The 26,602-nt window shown below is 44.3% G+C and overlaps 1 protein-coding gene across 1 annotated transcript in view; it reads left to right on the plus strand.

The window, feature by feature from the left end:
- Positions 1 to 7,457: 7,457 nt before the first annotated feature.
- The window catches only part of LOC311229291 (speckle-type POZ protein-like A), a 90,081-nt gene continuing 70,936 nt past the window's right edge, over positions 7,458 to 26,602 (plus strand). Inside the window, exons 1-2 of the mRNA XM_084315364.1 lie at positions 7,458 to 7,650; positions 11,739 to 11,813. The gene's annotated coding sequence lies outside the window, so the exon portion shown is untranslated. The remainder of the gene's footprint in view (positions 7,651 to 11,738; positions 11,814 to 26,602) is intronic.

Below are 26,602 nucleotides of genomic sequence, written 5' to 3' on the forward strand. Positions count from 1 at the left end.
CACGACTCCATCTTGCTATTCCCCGCCTACAAACAAAGATCACGTGACGCCGTCGTGTCACGTGAGACAAAGAAGTGGACTGACGAATCAGAGGCCACGCTCCAGGACGTGTTAGCAGACACGGATTGGGATATGTTCCAAGGCAGCGCCAGTGACGTCAGGGAGCTCGCAGACACAGTGGTGAGCTATATAACAACAATAACTGATGGTATTGTCCCCACGAAAAAGGTGCAGGTTTTCCCAAACCAGAAACCGTGGGTGGACAGTACTATCAGAGCAGCTCTGAACTCTCGCACCACCGCTTACAACCTGGGCAGAGAGTCAGGAAACATGGAGGAGTATAAGGCTTCAGTCTATACTCTACGCAAGGCTGTTAAACTTGCTAAGAGGACATATGCTGACAAACACAAATGGCACAAAACGACACAAGAGGCTTATGGCGGGGACTGAAGACAATAACTGACTACAAAGTCAGCGCCCCATCAATGGGGAGCGACGACGCCTCCCTCGCGGACAAGCTCAACTCTTTCTACGCTCGGTTTGGTGTAGACAGTGGCGCTGCTAGCTCTCCGGCTAGTGACGTCACTGGCGCGCCGGCTGTTGTGGAGGGGGGGGGGGGGGGGGTGGCAACCGCGGGGGGGGCGGGGACGCTCTCTCGTTGTCGGAACACAGTGTGAGAAGAGCATTTATGCAGGTGAACACCAGGAAGGCTGCTGGCCCAGATGGTATAACAGGACGCATACTTAAGTCCTGTCCCAACCAGCTAGCCCCAGTGTTCACCGCCATATTTAATCAATCCCTGGCGGAGTCAGTGGTCCCTGCCTGCTTCAAGATGTCTACCATCATCCCTGTACCGAAGAAACCCTCCCCAACATGTCCAAATGACTACAGACCGGTGGCACTCACCTCTGTGGTCATGAAATGTTTCGAGAGGCTGGTCAAGGACCACATTTGTGCCTCCCTCCCCAGTGATATGGACCCTATGCAATTTGCATACAGGACAAACAGGTCCACTGACGACGCGGTCTCCCAGGTACTGCACAGCACCCTCTCTCACCTTGACCGTCAGAAGGGGGGCTATGTGAGACTGTTGTTCATTGACTACAGCTCAGCGTTCTACACCATAGTCCCCACCAGACTGGTGGACAAGCTGATCGAGCTGGGTCTGAGCTCCACCCTGAGCGCCTGGGTACTGGACTTTCTGAGCGAAAGACCCCAGGCGGTCAGGGTGGGGGGTCAGACCTCCAACACCATCACCCTGAGCATCGGGTCCCCCCAGGGCTGTGTTCTGAGCCCCCTGCTGTACTCACTCTACACACACGATTGTGTGGCCAAGTTCAGCTCCAACTCCATAGTGAAGTTCGCAGACGACACGGTGGTGGTGGGGCTGATCTCGGACAACGACGAGAAGGCCTACCGGGAGGAGGTTGAGGTACTGGAACGCTGGTGTCAGGACAACAGCCTGCTCCTGAACATTGGTAAAACCAAGGAGCTGATCGTGGATTATAGGAGAGGACAGCAGGAGACACACACACCACTGAGGATTAACAGGGCTACCGTGGACAGGGTGAGCAGCTTTAAGTACCTGGGGGTCCACATCTCAGAGGATCTGACATGGTCAACACACATAGACACAGTAGTAAAGAAGGCAAAGCAGCGCCTCTACCACCTGAGACAGTTAAGGAAGTTCAGAGTATCGGGGAAGATACTCCAGTCCTTCTACTCAGGAGCTGTAGAGAGCATCTTGACCGGAAACATCACTGCCTGGTATGGAAACAGCACGGCACAGGACAAGAAGGCCCTACAGAGAGTGGTGCGCTCAGCCGAGCGTACCACGGGTATTGCACTACCTCCCCTGCAGGTTCTATACAACAAGAGGTGCAAATCCAGAGCCTGCAGAATAATGAAAGACCCCCACCACCCCAATAACAGCCTGTTCCAGCTGCTGAGGTCAGGCAGACGCCTGCGAACCCCAGCTACTAGGACAGAGAGGCTTAGGCTCAGCTTCTTCCCCCAGGCCATCAGAGCCTTGAACAATGAACATTGAGTGCCACAGAACACTGAACTATCCACACACAAGCACACATGAGCACACACACGACACGCACGCTGTGCACTAGCAGCCACTTTAACACTTTAACATGAGCGGGCACACACTCATGCCGCACTCACCCACACTTATTGCCAAAAGGAAAGGCCACTTTAAATTAGTATAGCAACAGTAACAGTGTATTGCACTACCAAAGCTACCTAGCATGTCCTATATGCTCTGTAAATAACTATGTACAGATACCGAGATGTCACACCATGTTACCTGTTACCTGTTATTGCACAATGTTGTTTTTATTGGATTCTATTATATGTTGTACCACTGTATTGCACATCGTTGCGGGCAAGACCACCCGCATTTCATTGTATACTTGTATGCCGTGACAAATAAAACTCTTGACTTGACATACACAACATACAGATATAAGAATCTAATCGAATCATCTAAAATAATCTAATCATGACATTTAAGACATGCATGACATACAGAGATATATATATCTCTGAGCACCTGAAGCCTGTGCTATTAAACCAGGAAGTGCAGCACTGTTGATAAGGCTGTCGGCACTGCAGTAGAGCCACTCAGTGCCCTGCGCTGCAAAGAGTGAACACAAAACGCTCATGGACCCGCGGTCTCATGTTGACTGAGTCGCTTGTGTTGTTCGTTGGATTCGTTTTGGATTATTTGGGCTCAAAACGTACACTACACGGACCGCTGACTGATCAGTGATCGCTTGTCTTGTCGCGCTGTGTGTCAGACTCTGGATGCTTTAGACACCCGCCCACCTCCACCTCTGATTGGCTTACCATGACATTTTATTCAACCTCAGCCAATCGTCAGCATGTATGCTTGGCTCGCGCACTGCCCACTAAACAAGGAAGAACATATTATTGCCTCTCGGCGCAGAGATCTGTCTGATGAAAGAAACAGGTTCATTCATAGTAACGCGCCGCATTTTTTTGCAGAAACGCTAACGGCGTTATTAAGATTGGAAGAGTAATCCGTTAGATTACTCGTTACTGAAAAAACGAATGCCGTTAGTAACGCCATTACTTATAGCGCCGTTATTCCCATCACTGAATATAAGTATGGTTTTAGAGCGGTTTAGGGTAATTCCTGAAAGGCTATTAGCATGCGATGTATATTATACTTAATCCATTGGCATTTTGTCCCTATACACGCTACAATAAAAAATTCAAATGCATATGATCGGTATTATGTTCCATCATGAATGCATGAAAGGGGGGGGGGGGTCGTTTCTGATTAATTGATTGTCAATAACGGGGTCCCAAAAACTATTCAATGTGATCGGGTGAAGCCCTTGGTTCAGGTTACTAGAAAAGTCGGCCCGGACCAATATAGTCGACGCACAGCCCCATACACAGAGTCTCAAAGGAAGTGCAATACCGGCCGCATACCACCAGGCAGCGGTATTGGACTTTTGCGATCTCAGACTCATTCCCTATGGTAACAACAGGAAACTCCCTCCCCAACCCCCCCCAACCTGTAACGTGCCGAACGGCAACGTGACAGGAACCTTGAAGGACAGGTGGGTTTACCCCTGACCAACAGAAAAAAGGGGGAGGAAAGGTTACCAGTTCACCCCTTATGACCCCACACCCATGATACGATGTAATGACAAAAAGAGAGTATGACACAGTCATAGTCAGCTCTATGAAGCGTCTGACAGCTTCACACAGCGCATGAGCTAACCTGCTATCTGATTTTTACTAAGGAAAAAAACACAGAAGGGCTCTCCAAGAGCCCCGGTACCAAACTTACACATGTGCTTCTGTGGCCAGTCCAACCCAGTTGTAGGTCACATGACACACACAACCCATCATCACCTACAAAAAATGGCAAAAACACACTACAGAGGAACGCCGTTTTTCCATAATGAGAGAATACATAATTCTCGATTAGTATCGGCCACAGGCCTTGCTAAGCACACACGAAAGCGACCAAACAATCTTTTCTTTTAGGAAAATAAAGTTTCTCCAGCAGTTTTAGCACAACCTCAGCAATCAAGCTAAGGGTTACATCGTATCCCTACCACACAGTGACACAATGTAGTGCAACAACATGTCTGAAAGGAGGATGAAGAAGTCCCCAGGGAACCGGGGGGAAACACAATCCTCCTACTTTACCCTTAATACGGCCAGTTAAAACCTGTTAATATGTAAACACCCTGTTCATTGTCATTACAGGCTGAGAAGAGAATCATTCTTTACTCATTTGTCACTAAGCATAGCTTTATAGGTTAGTTAACCCCCTTAGTTGTGAGTACACGGTACATATAAACACACATGATGTTTCTCAACACAACAAACCAGATCATTTTCACATCTGTAACAACAACCCGATTTGCATGGAGAAGCTAAATACCAGTGACAAGACAATTCACACATAACTCGCGTCATATCCTAAATGTAGTGCAGCAACACTCGTTTTTGGAAAACATCGTTATTTACAAAACATTTAGAAGGGAAAGCCAGAAGAAGTGTACAAGGTCTGGCCAAACCTTGCCTACCCGGAGCGTAGATCAAGTGAAGTGCAGTCTCAAGGCACCGTAGTAAACACAGCCGTCCTGTGTTGTCGATCTGGGCAGCGTCGCCGCTCCCTCCCGTCGCTACGGTCCCTCTTGTTGACGCAGTCCTTGCCGTCCTGGCCCAGGGCAGGTTCGACGAACATCCTCTGTCAAAGATGACGTCGTAGTCAAGAGTGTTTAAAACATGTTATAATCAAAGCACGTTCAACAGAGTAGCATTAAGCTAACGGCCGCTCCAACCGTCGGTCGCTACCACCCCTGCCCGCGAGACGCAGAGCGAACGGCGCACGCGACCAGAGGGGAGCTTCGAATCCCCCCCGCCTCTCCCCGTGAGGGAGAGGGGAGTTGGGAACCGCGGCGGCGCGCGAGGGGCCGGAGCCACCCCGCGCTGGGCCTCGGCCGATAGCAGCAAGCTAACGTTTCCTAGCCTAGCCAGGTAGGCCACCCTAGTGATCACAGCAGGCTAGCGCCGCAGCTAACAGCTGACTGGCTAACAGTAGGCCACCACTAGCACGTAAGCTAAGCAGCGACAGCAGCAAGCTAACGTTTCCTAGCCTAGCCAGGTAGGCCACCTAGTGATCACAGCAGGCTAGCGCCGCAGCTAACAGCTGACTGGCTAACAGTAGGCCACCACTAGCACGTAAGCTAAGCAGCTATCACCTGAACTTGTACACAATGATATAACACTCACCCAGACAGGCCGCCGTTCTGAAACCCTCCTCACTTTTTAAGAGAAAAGAGAAACAAGATGTCAACACAGTTTTACAACGGTGATTTTACCAACACCCGACGGAGCCAGCACAATACCCAACTGGCCTGTGTAGCTGACTTTGAACACAGATCTTCCGCTAATGAACATCTATGCCCATATCTCCTCGTGAGGGAATACTCTCATTTGGATATGAAAGATGGGGCCTAACACGGTGACAGAGAGACATCCACTCGTCCAGAAAACACAGGGATCACCAGTGTTAATGGTCGTGGCCCACTAGTTAAACTATAATGGGCTTCAGACCAAGGTCTTCTGTCGCCTAGGAGGCTGAACAAAGGACCCTAGTCTGGGGCCGGTTTTCATAAACATTGTCAACTAGCCCCCATAGCACTAACAGACAAGTGGAGCTTGCCAGCAAACATAACTCACCAAACCTGGAACCCACCGCTCCTCACAACAGCGGCGCGTCCTACAGCCCAGCTGTGTCTTTACCGCAACCAGCACACAGCAAGGACTGCAGTTGGAAAAGCATGTAGCGGCGCGAACTCCCAATACGAAAACCGGTGGAGGATTTTTAGAATGATCATCATCTTCCAGACACTCCAGTACGAAGACAATATCGCCGTATTTTCTCGAAAATAGTGAGAGAGAAAATAAAGATGATGTCAACGTATCCTTGTTTTCCAACTCTTCTCCTACCATCACATCACTTCAAGTGGGGATCTACCGAGGCACTTCCTTGTGGTGAAAGCGAGAAGGAGGCGAGTGGGTGGCCCCACCCCTGCTTATATGGGTAAGCTGATAGGGGTGTGGTCAGACAAATATTGGGATTAAAGGTACATTGTGGTCTTTATTCAGTGCGCGTGCACATGTGCGAGGACAGTGCAGAGAGTGACGCCGAGCGAGAGCTATACGATACAGAACTTTATTTAACAGATTGCAGAATGGGTACAGTACAGTACGGCTCAATACACACAATTGTTAAGGGGATGCAGACCAGAGAAATATGTTTGTCTTGTTTATACATCAGGCATGATCAGGGTCCCCCATTTTCAATTCATAGTGATTTGTCTGTCTTTTTTAATAATTTTTTTACACATTGTTATTTAACTGGTCAATCATCAGCTGTGGTTAAACTAAACACGATTCACAGAATACCACAATTCGTGATTAAATCAAATAATATATTGAACAGTAATCCAGAACTTGCACTGTAAAATATATATATTTTTTAAAATCTATTCTATTCTACAATTTTATTGCACTGCACTATTTTACTCTGTCTATTTTATCTTGCTCCTTTTATCATTGTCTATTTAAAACTGAATCAAACCATAAACAAGGTGGCCTGTTGGGATGTTAGATCCTAATGTGAAAAACTGTGATTTTATATGTCTGCACTTTATGTGCTCATTTTATGCCTGTTTTTTTTCTGTTGTGAAGCACTTTGAGCTGCAGTTTCTGTATGAAAGGTGCTATACAAATAAAGTTTATTATTATTACTATTATTATTATTATTATTATTATTATTATTATTATTATTATTATTATTATTATTATTATTATTATTATTATTATTATTATTATTATTATTATTATTATTATTATTATTATTATTAATAATTATTATTATTATTATTATTATTATTATTATTATTATTATTATTATTATTATTATTATTATTATTATTATTATTAATAATAATAATAATTATTATTATTATTATTATTATTATTATTATTATTATTATTATTATTATTATTATTATTATTATTATTATTATTATTATTATTATTATTATTATTATTATTATTATTATTATTATTATTATTATTATTATTATTATTATTATTATTATTATTATTATTATTATTATTATTATTATTATTATTATTATTATTATTATTATTATTATTATTATTATTATTATTATTATTATTATTATTATTATTATTATTATTATTATTATTATTATTATTATTATTATTATTATTATTATTATGTTCCACAAAGAGCCTCCCTCTGTGCAGCAGATTGAAAGCAGCCTTGATGATCAGCTGATCAGCAGCAGGAAGCAGAACCCGGAAGTCTCTGCAGCCGCCGCCGCGCACGCGCACAACGCGTCACAGGGCAGGATCCGGTGAAGTAGCCAGCAGGCTAGCTAACAAGCTAACAAGCTAAAGAAGCCCGAGAACAGAGCAACACAACCAGACAAAGAAGGCTCGCAAAAGAGGGGACTTAGTGAAATATAGTTTATTAATAAAAAGAAAGAAAGCAGCGGCTGTGACAGTCGCCCTCGTCAGCTAATGTTAGTGGAAGAAGAAGCATGGAATTGAAAGGTTCGTGGTTCAAAAACGTCTCTTTTTTTTTCCCTTCTTCTTCTTCTTTACTTGGTTATCATTGAATAATAGAAGCGTTTGGTTTGAACACACTTAGTGTTAGCTAGCTGTGTTGTTGTCCACCAGCTCATGGTTAACGGTTATTAATTATTATATCTCATAATAATGGTTATTGTGTAGTTAGCTAGTCTGTTGTTAGCTAGTAACGGTAGCCCCTCCAGTGGAACCAGAACAGGCCTTTTGTTCTGCAGCCAACAACAGTAACAGGGCTCACGTTATTAAACACCAGCTTATTATACCTGCTGGTGCTGTGTTTAATAAACCAACAGAACCAGGCATATCTAACTGTTAACACCGGTGTGAAGACGGTGATTTATTAGCAGCATTATCTAGCAGTCAGTTGGCTTTAAGCTATAACGTTATGCCATCAACAACGCAACTAAAGTTAGCCATAACGTTAAGCTAAAGTAGCCAAATATGTGCCAATAATGTCACTGTGCAAAATTGGCATCAACAAGTTGTTGGGTTGAAACACTGTGATAATAATGCTGTTCACTTGGCCTAGTAATGTAGTATAGTAAGTTGATGCTGCTAACGTTTTAGCATACTATTACTAGCCATTTGTTAGTTTTCCAGTCAATTATAGGCCCGCATGCAACTTTGCTGCTAAAGTTGGTTAACTTGATTTGGGCTATAACTGCGAGCTAACCGACTTTAATGGCAGGTGATCGACTATCCCACTAACTATTCCCTTTGGCAGGTGATCGACTATCCCACTAACTGTTCCCTTTGGCAGGTGATCGACTATCCCACTAACTATTCCCTTTGGCAGGTGATCGACTATCCCACTAACTATTAAGCTTTGGCAAGTGATCGACTATCCCACTAACTATTTCCCTTTGGCAGGTGATCGACTATCCCACTAACTATTTCCTTTGGCAGGTGATCGACTATCCCACTAACTATTTCCTTTGGCAGGTGATTGACTATCCGACCAACTATTCCCTTTGGCAGGTGATCGACTATCCCACTAACTATTCCCTTTGGCAGGTGATTGACTATCCGACTAACTATTCCCTTTGGCAGGTGATCGACGATCCGACTAACTATTTCCCTTTGGCAGGTGATCGACTATCCCACTAACTATTCCCTTTGGCAGGTGATCGACTATCCCACTAACTATTCCCTTTGGCAGGTGATCGACTATCCCACTAACTATTAACCTTTGGCAGGTGATCGACTATCCCACTAACTATTCCCTTTGGCAGGTGATCGACTATCCCACAAACTATTCCCTTTGGCAGGTGATCGACTATCCCACTAACTAGGGCTGGGCGATATGGAAAAAAATCATATCGCGATAACGATATGATAATGTTATCATATTTCTCGATATCGATAATTATCGAATTGTTATAAGTATTATTATTATTATTTTTTTTAACAGATTTATGTTTATTTTGCAGCAATTCTTTGTAATTGCCGCCATCTTTAGTGTTACATCCCCTCACACTCCAGTTCTCAGGCTGCAGCTGGTTTAAAAGCGAAAGTAAACCGGCTTCTCTGCTGGCTGTGGCTCCAGGGGAGTTGAACAGTTCTGGCTCTGCTCGTTTATTTTCCATCTTTTGGAGCTTTTTTGGTGGACAAACCACCGCACATGTGCACCGTGACTAGTGACTGGAGTCTAGTTCTGCTAGCACACATAGCCTACTGTGTACAGACGGTTTCAAACTATATTTTAAATTAGAAAGCAAACAAAATAAATGGACAAGAGAAAAATAAATCTCAATTTGGTCAGTATTGTCATTTGGACAAGCAAAGCCATTACTTTAAGTTGCAGGCAAGAAAGACAAGTCTGTCCACCACCTCTGGTTTTAAAACTGCCCTGTTGCAGGTTAAAAAAAAAAAAAAAAACTTTTCGATATCGATTATTAAAATATATCGCGATATTTATCGTTATATCGCCCAGCCCTACACTAACTATTCCCTTTGGCAGGTGATCGACTATCCCACTAACTATTTCCCTTTGGCAGGTGATCGACTATCCGACTTAACTATTTCCTTTGGCAGTTGATCGACTATCCCACTAACTATTCCCTTTGGCAGGTTATCGACTATCCCACTAACTATTAACCTTTGGCAGGTGATCGACTATCCCACGAACTATTTCCCTTTGGCAGGTGATCGACTATCCGACTTAACTATTTCCTTTGGCAGGTGATCGACTATCCCACTAACTGTTCCCTTTGGCAGGTGATCGACTATCCGACTTAACGATTCCCTTTGGCAGGTGATCGACTATCCGACTAACGATTCCCTTTGGCAGGTGATCGACTATCTGACTCACTATTCGACTAACGCCCTCGGCTAGTAACGTGACACTGACTATTGCTAACGTTACTTGCTTGGCTGATTACTAGCCAGCGTGTTCGCTGCTGCTGTTGTTGTTGTTGTTGTTGTGTCTTTACATACAGAGAGTATAGCTAAGCTAGGGGCTCTACCTACTACCTAGTATCCACTTAGGGGCTCTACCTACTACCTAGTAGGGGTGGACGGTATAAACGGTATACGGTATAAACGGTATTAATTTGCTCTACGGTATGGATTTTGACTATACCGTGTAACCGGTAGCGCAGCTCTAAAATAGCAATGACGTCATGTAACCACAGCGCGACTATTTCAATCGCATTTGCCCCTAAAAATAGATAGAATTAGTCATAGATAATAGATATGTGCAAACTGGAAAAAGTTATTTAGGAGGCTTCGCGCAGTGGGCGTGTCAACACGCAATTGTCATTTCATAATAAACACATATCACCACGGCGCACAGCAAGTTTCAATTTCAGTTCCTGGCATTTTTAACCAGTGGAGAAAGGTAAGAGATGTCCCTATCGTTTTTCTTATATGAATTATTCTATGTTAATAAAACATACCTGGTGATCAACTACAGTTTGCTGTAAACATTATGATATGCGTGTAGTGTTATGATAACGACGGCTGCAGCGGGAGCCGGGAGGACGGCTGCATATGTAAGCATATGTAGCTGCAGAGCCGCAGAGCCAGCGGCGCTTTCAGGTCAGGTCCGCTCAACAGCGCCCCCCCACCCAACGGCTGAAAGCTGTGACCAGACCTGAAAGCGCCGCTGGCTCTGCGGCTCTGCAGCTATTATGCTTCTAGCAAAATCCAGCATCCAGCCCGGCTGTTTGCAATGGGAGCAGCACGGACTCGGGACTTATTTTATTTGGAATATAATGACTTTATACGCAAAAGTAGCCTAGTTTTAAGTTAAGTTAAAATATTATAAATCTACATGCCTTGAGGATGTCATTCTTTATATAGCCTGCCTATCAGGCAAAAAAAATTATTCGAACGGAATCACTGATACCGTGATATATACCGTTACCGTCTATGCTTCAAATTATACCGTGATATAAATTTTAGACCATACCGTCCACCCCTACTACCTAGTATCCACTTGGCAAAACAAGCATCTGTTAACTTAGCTGGATAGTTGTGGGCCGAACCATCCACATGACATAGTCGGCAAGATACATATATTATTTCCTGCCCAACTTACGAATAGTATATTAAGTAACTCTAACCTGTGATTTATTTTCCTGTGGCCTTCTTAACCAAGACGGGGAGCTAAAACTCTGATGGCACATTACAATGATACTGTTTTGATAAAGAAGTTACTAGCTAAACGTACCGGCTACAAGTGTAACGTTACACTCCTAGTTCGGTGTAATGTTAAATTTGATCCGTGTATGGGTGTGCTTCGGTCATTTTAACATGCTGTAAACAAAAACAAAAAAAAACATCCAATACACTGTTGCTTTCTGAAAAGGTTAAACAGCCTTCATAGCAAATACAGCTATAATAATAAAAAGGCGCCAACAAATGCAATGCACCACAGACAGGCCTTCTTGTGATGCTAGCAATATGGCAGTCATGGTTTTATCTTTTTAAGCACCTTTTCATAACATGCGGGAGCTATGGCAACATTTCTCCTTTGTGCTGATACTTTTGTTTATGGTTTATTGGGCCTAGTTCATAATGTATATGTTTTTTTTTTCTTCATCTTCTAGAATGGGATCTAGAGAAGGGACCATGAAGTGATCACCTAAGACCAACCTCATTGTATATCTCAAAACACTAAAGAGGTGAGTAACGTGGGGAGACACTTGCATTGTTTTTAAGTTTAAGTCATGTCACCAGAAACTCACAATCTAGGTCCACTTAACCAGAGGTCTGAAAATAATTGGCCTAAGTTATAATATTCTTTTTATGGATATTGGCCTATTTGGCTGCTTTTGCTGATAACAGGAGTCTATGTTCTCTCAGCCCTTTCCCTCGTTACATTTCCCTCTCAATTTTAGGCCCTGTGTTCCTTCAACCCTATGCTGTTATTTAGTTGAGGGGACATTGAACATCGAAGTTTCACTGGATTGGATGACACATGTTTGTCTCACTGGATTGGATGACACATGCTTGTTTCAGTGGTCAATCAACAACATTGTTACAGTTTAAAATCCGGTTTGCCTCCCTCGTAACAGGTGCCAACGTACCCAGCGCAGTGCTTGGACTGCAGCAGTCAAATGTCATAAATTGACGCTGTCTGCAAACTCTGGGAACATCCAGCGCCCATTATGCTGAGTGTTTCCAAGGGGAAAAAAAGACACAGTCTCTATAGGAAGAGTGTTTTATGATGGGATGTGTGGATCCACCGGTTTCATATCCCAGGTCGGGTTAGCTTGACCCAGAGCAGTTGTGTGGCTGATCCCAGGTCTGATTAGCTTGACCCAGAGCAGTTGTGTGGCTGATCCCAGGTCTTAATTAGGGATGCATGATAATTATCGGGCCGATATCAGCAATTATGACGTCATCCCGATAAACCCGATAACGTTATTGATAGCTCCGATAATATATAATACATTTTTTGGTTAAAAGAAATCCGGTGTGGGTGGATTTGGATGAAGGGCGCTTGTTTTTATTATAGCCTCCTCCCGTTTTGCCAGTACTGTGGTACGACTGACGGCGTGTGGTTTAGGAACAGGGAGTTTTTCACAAATCCAGCGCTCCCTTTCTTGGCTGTGACGTAGTCACGTTACATTCGGAGGCAGACAGTCGATCTGCCAATTACGTCCCACCGCTTGCACCCACCTCTTCTTCTTACCACCAATCAGAAGCTCTCGTTCGTTTATTTACCTCCGGATTGTCGGCCATTATTCTACTCGGAGCTCAGGCTAATAACGTTAGCTCCCCGCCAGCCACATTGACAAGTACCAGCGCTTATACATTACTGGCAAATGTCTTGTTGCACTTGTGGCAACAAGCGTTGTCAGCATCGACTTTAGTAAAATAGACCCAGACTTTTGAACGTTTCGTTCTGTCCGCCATGATGAGAGCAGAGCTGTCTGTACTCGGCATCACCCGTGTGTGTGTGTGAGTGAGTGTGTGTGTGTGAGCAGTGCACAGCCCGCTCCTGGCGCAGGCAGAGACACCGAGGCAGGAGAGATATAGAAAACGGCCAACAAGATTAGTTTGCGACGTATAAATTCCTCAAAAAAAAAACATAATTTCTCGAGTACCGATAGCAGTACCGATGACGTCGGAGCTTATAAATACTAAAAGAAAAAAAAAATGTGATAATATATTTTTTATATATATATATATATATTAGAGCTGGGCCGTTAACGGCGTTAACGTGCTGCGTTAACGCGAGACTAGTATCGCACGATAATATAATTGACGCCGTTAATCTTTTTCTCAACGTTGGGTCTGTATTGACCTTAAATACTTGCCGTAGTTCACAGCTGTGGTGCCCGGAAGTGATTGCACGTATGTACCGGAGCTGTAGTCAGAATAATGTGTTAAACTAAAGTAACTTTAGTGGTCCGGTAATCATTGTTATACAGGTGAGGTTAAGAAGTCCTCAGGATATAACACAATTCGGCGATGAGGACGTCTGAATCTGCGCAATGCAAGAAAGAAGAAGTCTGTTGAGAGCTTTGTTTACATTATTAATGTTAGCTTAGCAAGTTAGCATGTTAGCTCACGTTACTCGGGCGGCACTTGAAAACATCTACAAGAGGAGTAAATCCACTTTACACACTAAAGGAAGGATCAACTGGACTAGCGTGAGTGTTTACAACAGAAATGGCTTGGGTTATTGGAAATATTGGACCGTTTGATGACAATGTGGAGCAATATGAAATGAAAATGGGAGACCCTGATGTTAGCATGTTAGCTCACGTTACTCGGGCGGCACTTGAAAACATCTACAAGAGGAGGAAATCCACTTTACACACTAAAGGAAGGATCGACTGGACTATCGTGAGTGTTTACAACAGAAATGGCTTGGGTTATTGGAAATATTGGACCGTTTGATGACGATGTAGAGCAATATGAAATGAAAATGGGAGACCCTGATGTAAACAAGACAAACGTCTTTCTCTGGTCTGCATCTCCTTAACAATTGTGTGTATTGAGCTGTACTCTGACTGTAGTAGCTGTTCAGTGTTCTCTTGGAGGTGGACCTGAGACTGTAGTAGCTGTTCAGTGTTCTCTTGGATGTGGACCTGAGACAGCAGCTGTTCAGTGTTCTCTTGGATGTGGACCTGAGACTGTAGTAGCTGCTCAGTGTTCTCTTGGATGTGGAGTGGACCTGAGACTGTAGTAGCTGTTCAGTGTTCTCTTGGATGTGGACCTGAGACTGTAGTAGCTGTTCAGTGTTCTCTTGGAGGTGGACCTGAGACTGTAGTAGCTGTTCAGTGTTCTCTTCATTCATGGAACCGTTACACTGAGCTTGCACTGAATTTGTTGAGAAACCTGCTTCTGCAGCAGTCTGTGTGTGAGCAACCAGTCAGCAGCATTGTGAATTCAGAGATTCACTAAAAGACACATTGAGAGACAGGTTTGTGTGTGGATTAAGAAATGAAGGTGCACAGAAGAAACTACTGACGGAGAGTGATTTGACACTGGAGAGAGCTGTCAATATCAGTGTAACAATGTTAATGGCATCAAAGGAAGGGCACAGAAAATTACGATAAATCTGGTTTTAAAAGAAACACTGGAAATTACAAAAAGAAGAGACATGTTCATGCTGTTGAACAAGGAGATAGAACAGCTAATGACTCCTCAGATGAAGAGGAGAGGATAAATCTCCTCCCCTGGTCATTATTTGGGTAGAACACACATTTTGAATGCATTTGGCAGACCTTTTTTTTTTTTTTTTTTTTGAGCCATTTTAATCTAGATTAACACTATGGGTGCCGGCCAGAAATCCGGAAAATGACTGTGGATTGCCAGCGCTATTTGTCTATGGAGAAATTCCCCTTCTTTGCAGGGCTATAACTTTTTAAATTCTATTGCTACATTGCCATTATTAGGGCCCATTCAAAGTCCTATATCATGTATTGTTCATTGTGTAGCAACGTTAAACTTTTTCATTCACATATTCATAGTAAAGTATGGTCTAATGTATAAGTATGTTTTCATCTCTTTCTGCAGCTTTCTCCAGAACGTGATATATATAGCCCCAAATGCATTATATTGATGATGAAATACAGTTTGATGGCAATCGGGGCGATATAAAAAATTTCAATTGGGGTGCTCCAGTAGCACACCATGTTACCGCGCTCGCGCGGGACTCCGTGCTGCGTCACGGATCTGGTTGACTCCGAGTTCGATTCCCGGACCCGCCGTCATTTGCCGAATGTCTCCCCCTGCTCTCTCTCCCGTTTCACCCTGCAACTGTCGGTCATGCTTGACCAGGAAAGCGATAAACGCTAAAAAATAAAGTAAAAAAAAAAGAAAAAGAAAAAATTCAATTGGACGTACTTCTAGAATGATCTACGTATGATCTGATGATGACCGGATGGGCGGGGGATCGTTTATAATTACGTGGGCAGCGTTATATCATTCATCTAGTGTGGGTGATATGTTCATCATAACAGTTTATATGGAATACGATCAAAAATAACGCTGAATCTTACCGTATCCTCCTCGCGCCGTTGGGCGATGAGCGTGGAACAGTCATTTACCTATTATGGTATGTAGAAATATCGGGTCCATTTCCAGCTTGTATAATAGTATATATGTCCATCATGTTGTTTATCGAGTTATTGGCAATCGATCGCTATGTATTGTGTCGAGATCGAGTCCCGGTAGCCAAAGAGAGTGCCCGGAAGTAATACGGCCGACCAGCACAACCTCCATAGCACTTCCTGTTTGGCGATTGCGCCGATCGGCCACCAGATGGCGCTCCTGAACCGCCAGAGAGCTCAGTGGGTCCTCCTGGTGGATCTCAGGCCAGCGGAGGGGAAATATGAATCCGATCGCAGATTTTTGAAATATTGATATAAGGACGCTGTAAAGCGTCCTCCGGCAACTTGAGCATGGCCGGGAATGACGCTTTTAAGCGTTTTCCGGCAGTCAGTGTTAATCTAGATCAATTCCAGGATTGCAGGTAGATTAATCTAGATAAAAAAATTTAATCTATGCCCAGCTCTAATATACATTAAAATAAAATTATAATACAATAAATATCGGTTATCGGCTTGAGGAGCATAAAGTTATCGGTATCTGTGTCAAAAAATCAATATCGTGCATCCCTAGTCTTAATTAGCTTGACCCAGAGCAGTTGTGTGGCTGATCCCAGGTCTGATTAGCTTGACCCAGAGCAGTTGTGTGGCTGATCCCAGGTCGGGTTAGCTTGACCCAGAGCAGTTGTGTGGCTGATAGGGATGGGTACCTCACATTTGAACCGATACCGGTACCTGTGAATCGATACCGGTACCCAACGGTACCTTTTTTCGGTACTTTAGTCAAGAAATTTAATTGACCTACCTCAGTCGTAAAAAAAGAGAAATCCAAACTTCAAATAACTACAATTTCGACAGTTTTCGGCTTGTCATTGCTCCGACTGCTTTGTTGTTTAATCAAGTCAAATCCTAGGTAAGCATATATTGTGCGTGTGAACGTTGACATGAAAAAAAAAAAGTAAAAAAAAAAAAAGGTTACATTTTTTTTTTTTTTTTTTTTTTTGGTATCTCACTTGATTCGATACTCGGTAGTACCGACGTGTTTCGGTTCGGTACCTTAAAAGTACCGAATTCGGTACCCATCCCTAGTGGCTGATCCCAGGTCTTAATTAGCTTGACCCAGAGCAGTTGTGTGGCTGATCCCAGGTCTTAATTAGCTTGAGACCCAGAGCAGTTGTGGGGCTGATCTCAGGTCTGATTAGCTTGACCCAGAGCAGTTGTGGGGCTGATCCCAGGTCTGATTAGCTTGACCCAGAGCAGTTGTGTGGCTAATCCCAGGTCTGATTAGCTTGACCCAGAGCAGTTGTGTGGCTAATCCTAGGTCTGATTAGCTTGACCCAGAGCAGTTATGGCTGCTTAACCCTTTCACTGCCGCACTATCAAATGGTTAACCCTTTCACTGTGACAATACTAGAGTTGTTCCGATACCGACACCAGTATCGGAAATGCCTCCGATACTGCCTAAAATGCTGGTATCGGCGAGTATGCCGAAAGTCTAGCCTCTGATCCCATGACGTCATTTATCTCCTGCTGAGAGTAAGGATTATAAAATGAACGTGTTTTAAAGTGTGATGCTGTTTGTCATTTTAACAGCAGATACACTTTCTTAAATTCCATTGTCCCCGACAGAGCGGTGTGACGGGGAGCTCGGATGTGTTTTGCTTGCTGGTGTTATTATAGCATTAGCTGAAAAGCTAGCTAGTTGGAACAACATCCGCTTTAACGTTGCATCAAATCAGATGATCGCCTGTCCTTTCTCCAGGACCTGACACTGTCCATCTATCAACAATAATGCACCCACGGTGAATCGTATTTAAGTCAAGTAGCTCTAGGGCTGACCTTCAAAGCTTTTTTTGGCAATCGAAGCTTCGGGCCGAGCTTTGATTTTAATTCGAAGCTTCGAGAAAAAAATATTTAATATTTTTTATTTTTTTTATCTTATGTTGTGGGACTTGTACAGCACTTTGGTAAACTTTGTTGTTTTTAAATGTGCTCTATAAATAAAGTGGATTGGATTAATTAATTAAGTAGCCCCTTTCGTGACTGTGACGCAGCCAACAAGGTTTCACTCGGCTGCGCTGCCTGGGTGCAGTGGGGCTGCTCTCACAGCCAACGACATGACATTACATAATTATGTTGCAACCTTCGTCTATCAAGCAAACAATTGTATTATATTTAATTTATCATTTATAATTATATCGGATATTCCCTTGGAGATGCATTTGAGGCCAAAATGTTTTTTTTTTTACACTTTTTTTTTAATGTTCGAAGCTCATGCCATCGAACGAAGCTTCGAAGTATTTAAGACAGCCCTAGTAGCTACTGACGAGCTAGCTTAGCTTGATAACGGTACCTTGGCTAAAGTTGGTGCTATTCATAATCCAGCAATAATGGCTGCAGACCTGCAAGCAAAGTACAGCAAGTGCCAAAAGGATAAGAGTCTGAGGCGGAGTCTCAAAAGAGAATGTTGAATATTTTTTTGCATCGAAAATCACAACATAAACGTTACTACTAGCCAGAGCATCTGCTACTAGCTAACAGACTGGGTAGCAAGTGCAACGTCTAACGTCCGTGCGGATCTGTGGAACTCATAGGAGTAGGGTATATCTGCAGTGCCGCAGCCCCATACTCATTGATTAATGATACTAATACTAATCTATACAATCACCTGTTGTTGAATAAATACCATTACTTTCTAGTTATTACTAAAAAACAGTATATATAAAACAGTATCTGTAGCTGTTAAAATAAGAAATTTAATTATAATATATATATATTTCTTTTTTAATCTCATGTTGTGGGACTTGTACAGCACTTTGGTACACTTTGTTGTTTTTAAATGTGCTCTATAAATAAAGTGGATTGGATTAATTAATTAAGTAGCCCCTTTTGTGACTGACGCAGCCAACAAGGTTTCACTCGGCTGCGCTGCCTGGGTGCAGTGGGGCTGCTCTCACAGCCAACGCCATGACATTACATAATTATGATGAAACCTTCGTCTATCAAGCAAACAATTATATTATATTTAATTTATAATAACACTCTGACGTCACGAACGCCGCCATCTTGGTATTGGGGAAAGAAACGGATTTCTACGATCAAATGTATGCGTTGAGCTCCGTTTTTATTACATATTTTATCACATTCTTGTTCATTTCATAACCTTTTCATATAATTTGTTTGGGAAATATTGAGGCCAACATGGCATTTCACTATTTCGAAAGCCTTTCTGGTGATTCTAAAGTGCATGTTTCCCCCAAGCCATAGACATGCACTTAGACAGAAAGTAAAACAGACAGGAAGTTGACTTCGAGAATGGCTTTGGTTGAGATGTAGTGCTCTCTTATTAAAACTAATAGGTTGCCATGCCTAAAATAATAGTCAAGCATAGGGCTAAAACATTTTCATAAACAATAATATAATTTTTTGTTATATGGTTATAATAAAAGCTTTTCTATACATTTGTCTGATTGATTGAAAACTTTATTAAGATTGCAGAGTGGGTACAGTACAGCTCAGTAGACTGGAGGATGAGACCGCTGTTGATTGTACTGTAGCACTATTTTACATTGTCCATTCTATTTTATTGCACTTCTATTTAACTTTTTTATTGCACTGCACTGTTGCATCATTTTAATTATATTTTATTGCACTGCACTATTTTACTGTATTGTTTTTTAATACAGATTCAAAACTGTCTGCTATTAAACTGCGGTTATCAAACAAAGACTGTCGGGCTTTAAAACTGTAGGACCCAGGCCTAGAACTGTGCCCTGAGAGAGGGAACTGCACCCTGAGAGGGAGGTTTGCCCTGAGTGGGAGGTTCAAAGGGTCAAAGTGGGTATCAAACAGGAGGGAAGACCGTCCGTTTTTAAACTGTGGATACCAAACAGAGAAGGTATAGATGACTGTTAAACAGTAATCCAGAACTATTTTATTGCATTGTAAAAAATGGCTCCACTATTTACCGTAATTTTCGGACTATAAGCCGCAACTTTTTTCCCCATTTTTCGACCCTGCGGCTTATATAACGGTGCGGCTTATATGTGACTCACGTGACCAAACCCGAAAATGTAAAAATCTAAATATTGCTTTTTTGACTGCATTGAAATGTTATTTATCTGTTCCCTTATTTGCTAAACTTAATACAACTTGTAAATGAGTTAATTATTGTTATTTGTCCGACAGTATTGTGTCCCAATGCTAATTACATATGGTAATTAAACATTAAAACACCTGCGGCTTGGGGGTGGTTAGGTGGCCGAGCGGAGATTGCGTTCGTCACCAACCCCGGAGCTGTGAGCTGGATTCGCCTGTTCGAATCCAGCTCACAGCTCCGGGGTTGTCACCAGCTTGGCTGGCCGTCCACACTAATACAATTGGCTGTATTAGAGGGTGGGAGAAGCTGGCGGGGTGGGTCCGGGTCGTTGTAAACAGCGACTCCTACAGTTCGGTCGGGGCGCCTGCTAAGCGCGGATAGGACTTGAGGGGGATAGTGTGATCCTCCCACACGCTACGCCCTCTCAATGAGAATCCGCGCTGCCAGGTGAAAAGAAGCGGTGATTGGCTGGACGTGTGTCGGAGGAAGCACGTGGTAGCCTCCACTCTCCCAGATGATCTGACTGTGGGGGGTAAGTGCGCAGCGACCAGGAAGGGACTGGGAATTGGCATACGACTAACATTGGGATGGGAGAAAATCTGAGGAAAATGGAGGGGGAAAAAGATAAAAAAAAAAAAAAAACGCCTGCGGCTTATAGTCCAGTGCGGCTTATATATGTACACATCATTCAATTTAGCTGCTGCGGCTTATATTCAGGTGCGGCTTATAGTGCGAAAAGTACGGTACATCAGATTGAGATGTTTTTTTTCCTAGACGTTCACAGAAAGGTAAAGAAACTAACTAACTACATTCTATTGCATGGCAATTAACGTTCAGGTTTGTTCGACCTGTGAGATATAATCACAAAAATAACACCTGCATTTTTCACAAAGAATATTTTCAGCAGCTTTCACAGAGGCTTGTGTGAGCTGGGTAGTGTAGTTTTATGAAATATCGATGTCCATTGAAAGCCCTGGGTCTCCTTTGTCTTAGGACTGCAACGCTTTCATGACGCGTTATTTTCTCACGTCCAATTCATCCGGTTTCCGCCGGGATGCGCTGAGATATTTATGAACTCATATTTCACTTAAAATCATTGGTAAACAAACGTAGTGCTGAAAATATACACTTTGCCTGCTGTTTTGATGGGGTTAGGGTCTTTACTCTGAGCTACATAAAAAACTGCAACATTAATTAATACTGTATTGATCTATTTATGACGTGAAATAAATCCCTGTCCGATACCTGCCCCGTTGGGCTGAAGGGGTTAAGAATATCCGGTTAATTAAAAAAGACTAACCAGATATCCTTGTGTAGCACTTGTGTTAATACCAGTAACAGCTGTTTGCCACGGGCACAGTTCTAGGTTCGAATGCGACAAGGAGTAATATACACAATTAAAAGAATTGTAGACCAGAGGCAGAGTTATAACAATAACCGGTGTTTTAATTAAAAGCGCGCTAGATAAACAGTAATAATACATACGTACGTAAAGTACAACTTATGCTTTGAAGTATCCCTTTTAGATTAGGTCAGTAACCTTTCCTTGCGGGAGGGTTAGGTCGATATCAAGGCCTAGGTCGATTGGATCAACACATTGGGGTTCATTCAGACGTCTCTGAGGTTATCATCGGTAACTCTATATTAGTTTATCAGGGAATGCAAATACCTTATTAGGTGAATTGGCCCGTTAACTCTTTAAACCAGGAAGTGATTCGGCGATAATCGAGGTCTATTATGACATCACCACAACCGGTTCTAGAAGGTTCTATGTTCTAGAAGGTTCTATTATAACATCATACAATGGCAGAATATCTATATCCATATATCCAGTTAAATCAATTCAAATACAAAATACAATATCACAACATAAGGTGAACGGGATTGCCTCCCTTGGAAGTCCTTGTAGTCTCGTTCAGTTCAATCCTACCGGACTAGTGGTGTAGCAATAGTTGAGCACTAGGTGAGCCTCATGGGTATTCACATCAGGCTGCCATTAGTCTTATCAAATGTTCCGGGGTTGGCTCGCCATCGGGTATCTATCCAGCTGAGCACGCTTGGTGAGGGGTGGTCTGGACTGCTCCGGGGTGCTGGTGGAGACTTGCGGCTTCCAGTCGGTTGGTTAGTCCGGTCCGTCTGGGTGATGTTGCGGGTCCAGTGGTTGAGGAGAAAGAGGCTGGCTGCTTGAGAGCTGGCTGAATATATAGGAAACCAAGAGGTTCCGGAATGTTCTATATGACATCATAGGATGACATCACAAAGGTTCCAGAACCTTCAAATCATGACATCATACGCTATATACAGGAAGTGGGACCTCATGGTAAAACAGGAAGTGGTAGCAGAGATAAACAGGAACTATTTATGTAACTGATAATTATGAATCTGAACCTGGGGTTACATTCTCCCCTTCTATCCTAATGCACGTCCCTGTGCATATTATCCCAGGACTACATTATCACAATCCTATGGGGTTTTGGGGAGTCTGGGCCTAGAATGTTTTACTGTCTAGAAAGTTCTTACCTACTAACATTAACTATTTATGTTCCTATGCTAGTTATGAATCTGAACCCGAGGTTACATTCTCCCCTTCTATCCTAATGCACGTCCCTGTGCATATTACCCCAGGACTACATTATCACAATCCTATGGGGTTCTGTGGAGTCAGAGTCACCTAAAGAGTCTGCGATTACTGAGCTTAGACTCTGTAATATTGACTGGATTATCGTCACTATTGGGTTTCCTAGTCGGTGATAAGTCAGGGTTTTTGGAGGTTCCCTATGTCTTGTCGACCTTCTTGGTTGTTCATCTATGACCTCTCTTTCGGTTTCTCTTTCCACATCGTTGTGGACATTCTCCGGTCCATCGGGTTCGGTCTCCAGTTCCTTCATGTCAGTATTGTTCTCCTCTGAACTCATAACTGGTAAGGTCTTGTCGGGTAGGTTGTCCTCTTCCGGACCCATGTCAGGTAAGTGATTTTCCCGATCCGCTGTATCTGGAGCTCCCTCCGGAATACTGACTCCGTCTGCAGGGTCTTGCTCGACAGTGGACACTGGAAAGAGTCGTGTTTCCACCACTAGACCTCCCTGGTCATAGTGATAAGGGAGATCAAGATAGTCATCATCTGGGTCCTCTCCCTCCGATTCATTCAAGCTTTCTTCTCTTGGGTTCTGTCGAGTTCTTGGTCGCTTCGCTTTGACCTTTACAATAGGTCCATCTTCCACAGGGGTAGTAGGAAGGAAGCCGCAAGGTAGCAGTAGGTCTCGGTGGAGCGTTCGTAGTGGACCATCTCTGGTTTCAGGTCTCACTACATAGACTGGGACATTTCCAGTGTGTTTCACTACAATATAGATATCTGCTTCCCACCGGTCTGCTAGCTTGTGCTTTCCTCTGATGCGGACGTTCCTGACGAGAACCCTGTCACCTTCCTGCAGGGTAGACTCAACAACTCGTTTGTCGAATCTTGCTTTGTTGCGGTCCGCCGTCTTCTGTGCATTTTCTGTAGCTACTCTGTAACTTGCTTCAAGGTGCGATCTCAAACTGCGGACGTACTGCGAGTGTGAGCCTGGCTTGTAGTTGACAGGTAAGTTGAAGGCTATGTCCACAGGCAACCTTGGCTGTCGCCCGAACATCAGTTCATACGGGGTGAATCCAGTAGTGTCGTTCTTAGTACAGTTGTAGGCGTGTACTAGGGGTTTGACGTAGTCTCGCCAATGGCTCTTCTTCTGATTCTCCAGGGTGCCCAGCATATTAAGCAGGGTCCGGTTGAAGCGTTCTACTGGGTTTCCCCTTGGATGGTACGGGGTAGTTCGTATCTTTTTGATGCCGGCCAGCTCACACAGCTCTCTAATGGTGCGGGATTGGAAATCCGCACCTTGGTCGCTGTGGAGCTTCTCCGGGATACCATAGTGGACAATGAAGTTGTCCCACAGGCATTTAGCGACGGTCCGCGCTTTTTGATTGGCGGTAGGGATCGCTACTGCGTATTTCGTGAAGTGGTCCGTAATGACCAAGATGTCCTTTGTGTTACTGGAGTCTGGTTCCAGGCTGAGAAAGTCCATGCACAGCAACTCTAGTGGTCGTGTGGCCGTGATGTTCACCAACGGGGCAGCTCTCTCTTGTGGTACCTTACGCCGTACACATCGGTTGCAGGTCCTGATCTTTGTCTCTATTTCAGCTGCCATTTTGGGCCAATAGAATCGCTTCCGGACGAGGTCTAGGGTTCGGTCCACGCCCATGTGGCCCATGTCATCGTGAAGGCTTTTTAAGACCATAGGTCTCAGGTCTTCTGGCAGCACCAGTTGATGGTGGGTCTGTGCGCCTTCTTGCCTCTTCCTGTACAGGACCCCGTCCAATACTTCTAACCGATTCCACTCTCTTAGTAGAAGGTAAAGTTCTGGGATTTCCTTTCTGAGTGTCGGTGGAGGAGGTTTCTCCCCTGCCTCCACTAGCTGTAGTACTTGACTGATACAGGTGTCGGCTGTTTGCTTTTCTCTCATTTCGGCAGGAGTTATCAGCGGAACGACGGGTAGGCCACCCAGCTGATCCTCTCCTTGGAAGCTGTCTGGGATTGCACTTGGGTGGAGGGCAAGTGATCCCACCGATGCACGGCTCGATGGTGTCTCTGTAGAACCGTTGTCGATCACTTCGCGAACTAAGTGTCTGTCGCAGATGGCTATAATGATGTCTTCACTCATGTTTGTGTGCTCTGGTTCCGGGAGGTGTCTTTTCGCAAACTGTTGTATTCTTTCCATCTCTTTTATCGATTTTGCGTCATCCTCTGGTGTGCTGTGTGGTCGCCGGGACAGCCCATCAGCGTCTTGATTCTGGTTCCCAGCTCTGTATTGCAGCTGGAAGTCGAAGGTAGATAGATCGGATAACCATCTGTAGCTTGCGGCATCAAGCTTAGCCGTGGTAAGGACATACGTCAGGGGGTTACTATCAGTGACAGCAAGAAATGGTCGTCCGTAGAGGTAATCCTGGAACTTCTCAGTTACCGACCATTTTAAGGCAAGGAACTCCAATTTATGGGCAGGATATCTGGTTTCACATTTTGACAATCCGCGGCTTGCATACGCGATGACACGCTTCTGTCCTTGCTGCTCCTGGTAAAGGGCGGCGCCGAGACCTAGTGCGCTTGCATCCGTGTGCAATATGTACGGCTTTTCGGGGTCGGCGAAACCGAGAACAGGGGTAGTGGTCAGCTTTTCTATGATAGCGTCGAAAGCTGTCTGGCACGCTGGGGTCCATCTGTCATGGAAGGGAGCTTTAGGGTCGTAATACTTCTCGGCGGTCACTGTAGCTTTCCCATGCTTCTTCATGGGAGGGTATCCGGCAGTAAGTGCGTTGAGGGGTTTCACTATCTTGGAATAGTCTTTGACGAATTTACGGTAGTACCCGCAGAATCCTAGAAATGCTCTCAGTTCTTTCAGCTTGGTTGGCTTTGGCCAGGTGGTGAGTGCGGTTGTCTTTTCTGGGTCCGTTTCGACTCCTTTCTCAGACACTATGTGGCCTAGATACCTTACGGAGGTCTGGAAGAATTTGCACTTTTCGGGTGATAGTTTTAGCCCATACTCGTTCAGCTTGCTCAGGACTCGCATGAGTCGCGCCTCGTGTTCCTCCAGCGTTGAAGAGAAAACGATCAGATCGTCCAGGAAGACGAGGGTTTGCTTCAAGTTCAACTCTCCCACGCACCTCTCCATAAGCCGCTGGAATGTGCCTGGCGCATTTGTTATTCCTTGAGGCATCCTATTGAACTCAAAGAACCCCAGCGGGCAGACAAATGCTGTCTTGTGCTTGTCCTTTTCTTCCATTTCGATCTGGTAATAACCAGATTTGAGATCTAGCACTGAGAACCATTTGGACCCAGTCAGTGCTGAAAAGGAATCCTCCAGGTTGGGCAGGGCGTATGAGTCCTTTACTGTTTGGAGGTTCAGTTTCCTGTAGTCTATGCATAGCCTGACATCGCCGTTCTTCTTCCTGACGACTACAATTGGCGACGAGAATGGTGATTCAGATTCTCGGATGACTCCAGTGTCGAGGAGCTGTTGAATGTGGGCGCGCACAGCTTCTATATCTTGCGGGTGTATCGGTCTCGCCCGTTGTTTGAATGGTGTCTTGTCATTGAGCTTTATGTGATGCTTTATCTTGTCAGTGCATCCGAAGTCGAGATCGTGGTGGGCGAAAACTTCTTGCATGGAGTTCAGCCGTTCCGTTATCTTCTCTTTCCACTCTTGAGGTACTGGAGAGTCTCCAAAGTCAAACTTGAGCTTTGATGTTTGGTTAGGGTCTGTCGCTAGGTCTGCGTCACGTGTCTTGAGCGGCCGGACACTCATGACTGCATGTATCTCGGCTATCACAACCCTCGGGGACAGGGTAATATCGTGGTCGGACTCGTTCTTAAGGAGGACTGGTATACAATGTGGCAGTTTTCGTGGTAGCTCTGCTAAGCCACCTGATACCAAGATTCCCCCTGGCAAGGCCGTTGACCTTGGGGACTCTATCATCACCCATCTTCCTGCGTGGGTTGCCCTGCAACTCACTACCCCCTCGAGGACTTTGGTCTGCCCTGGAGCGATAGTTTCCGGGTCTCTGCTATGTAGTTTCACTTCGCCCAGGCTGGACTCCGCAGACTGTTTATGTCTGGCTTCAAGGGTTCGCAAGACTACCTGGTAGCCGTAGGGCCGGGATTGGTATTTCGTAGATGGGGTATCTGCGCACTGCTGGTACAGGCTGTCTAGGGCGTTTGTGCCTATCAGCACTGTGGACAGGGTAGTGCTCATATCAGGCACAATCAGCGCTAGGGTGGCGA

Source organism: Notolepis coatsorum (genome assembly GCF_963971535.1).
Source record: "Notolepis coatsorum genome assembly, chromosome: 5".
Classification (NCBI taxonomy): Eukaryota; Metazoa; Chordata; class Actinopteri; order Aulopiformes; family Paralepididae; genus Notolepis; species Notolepis coatsorum.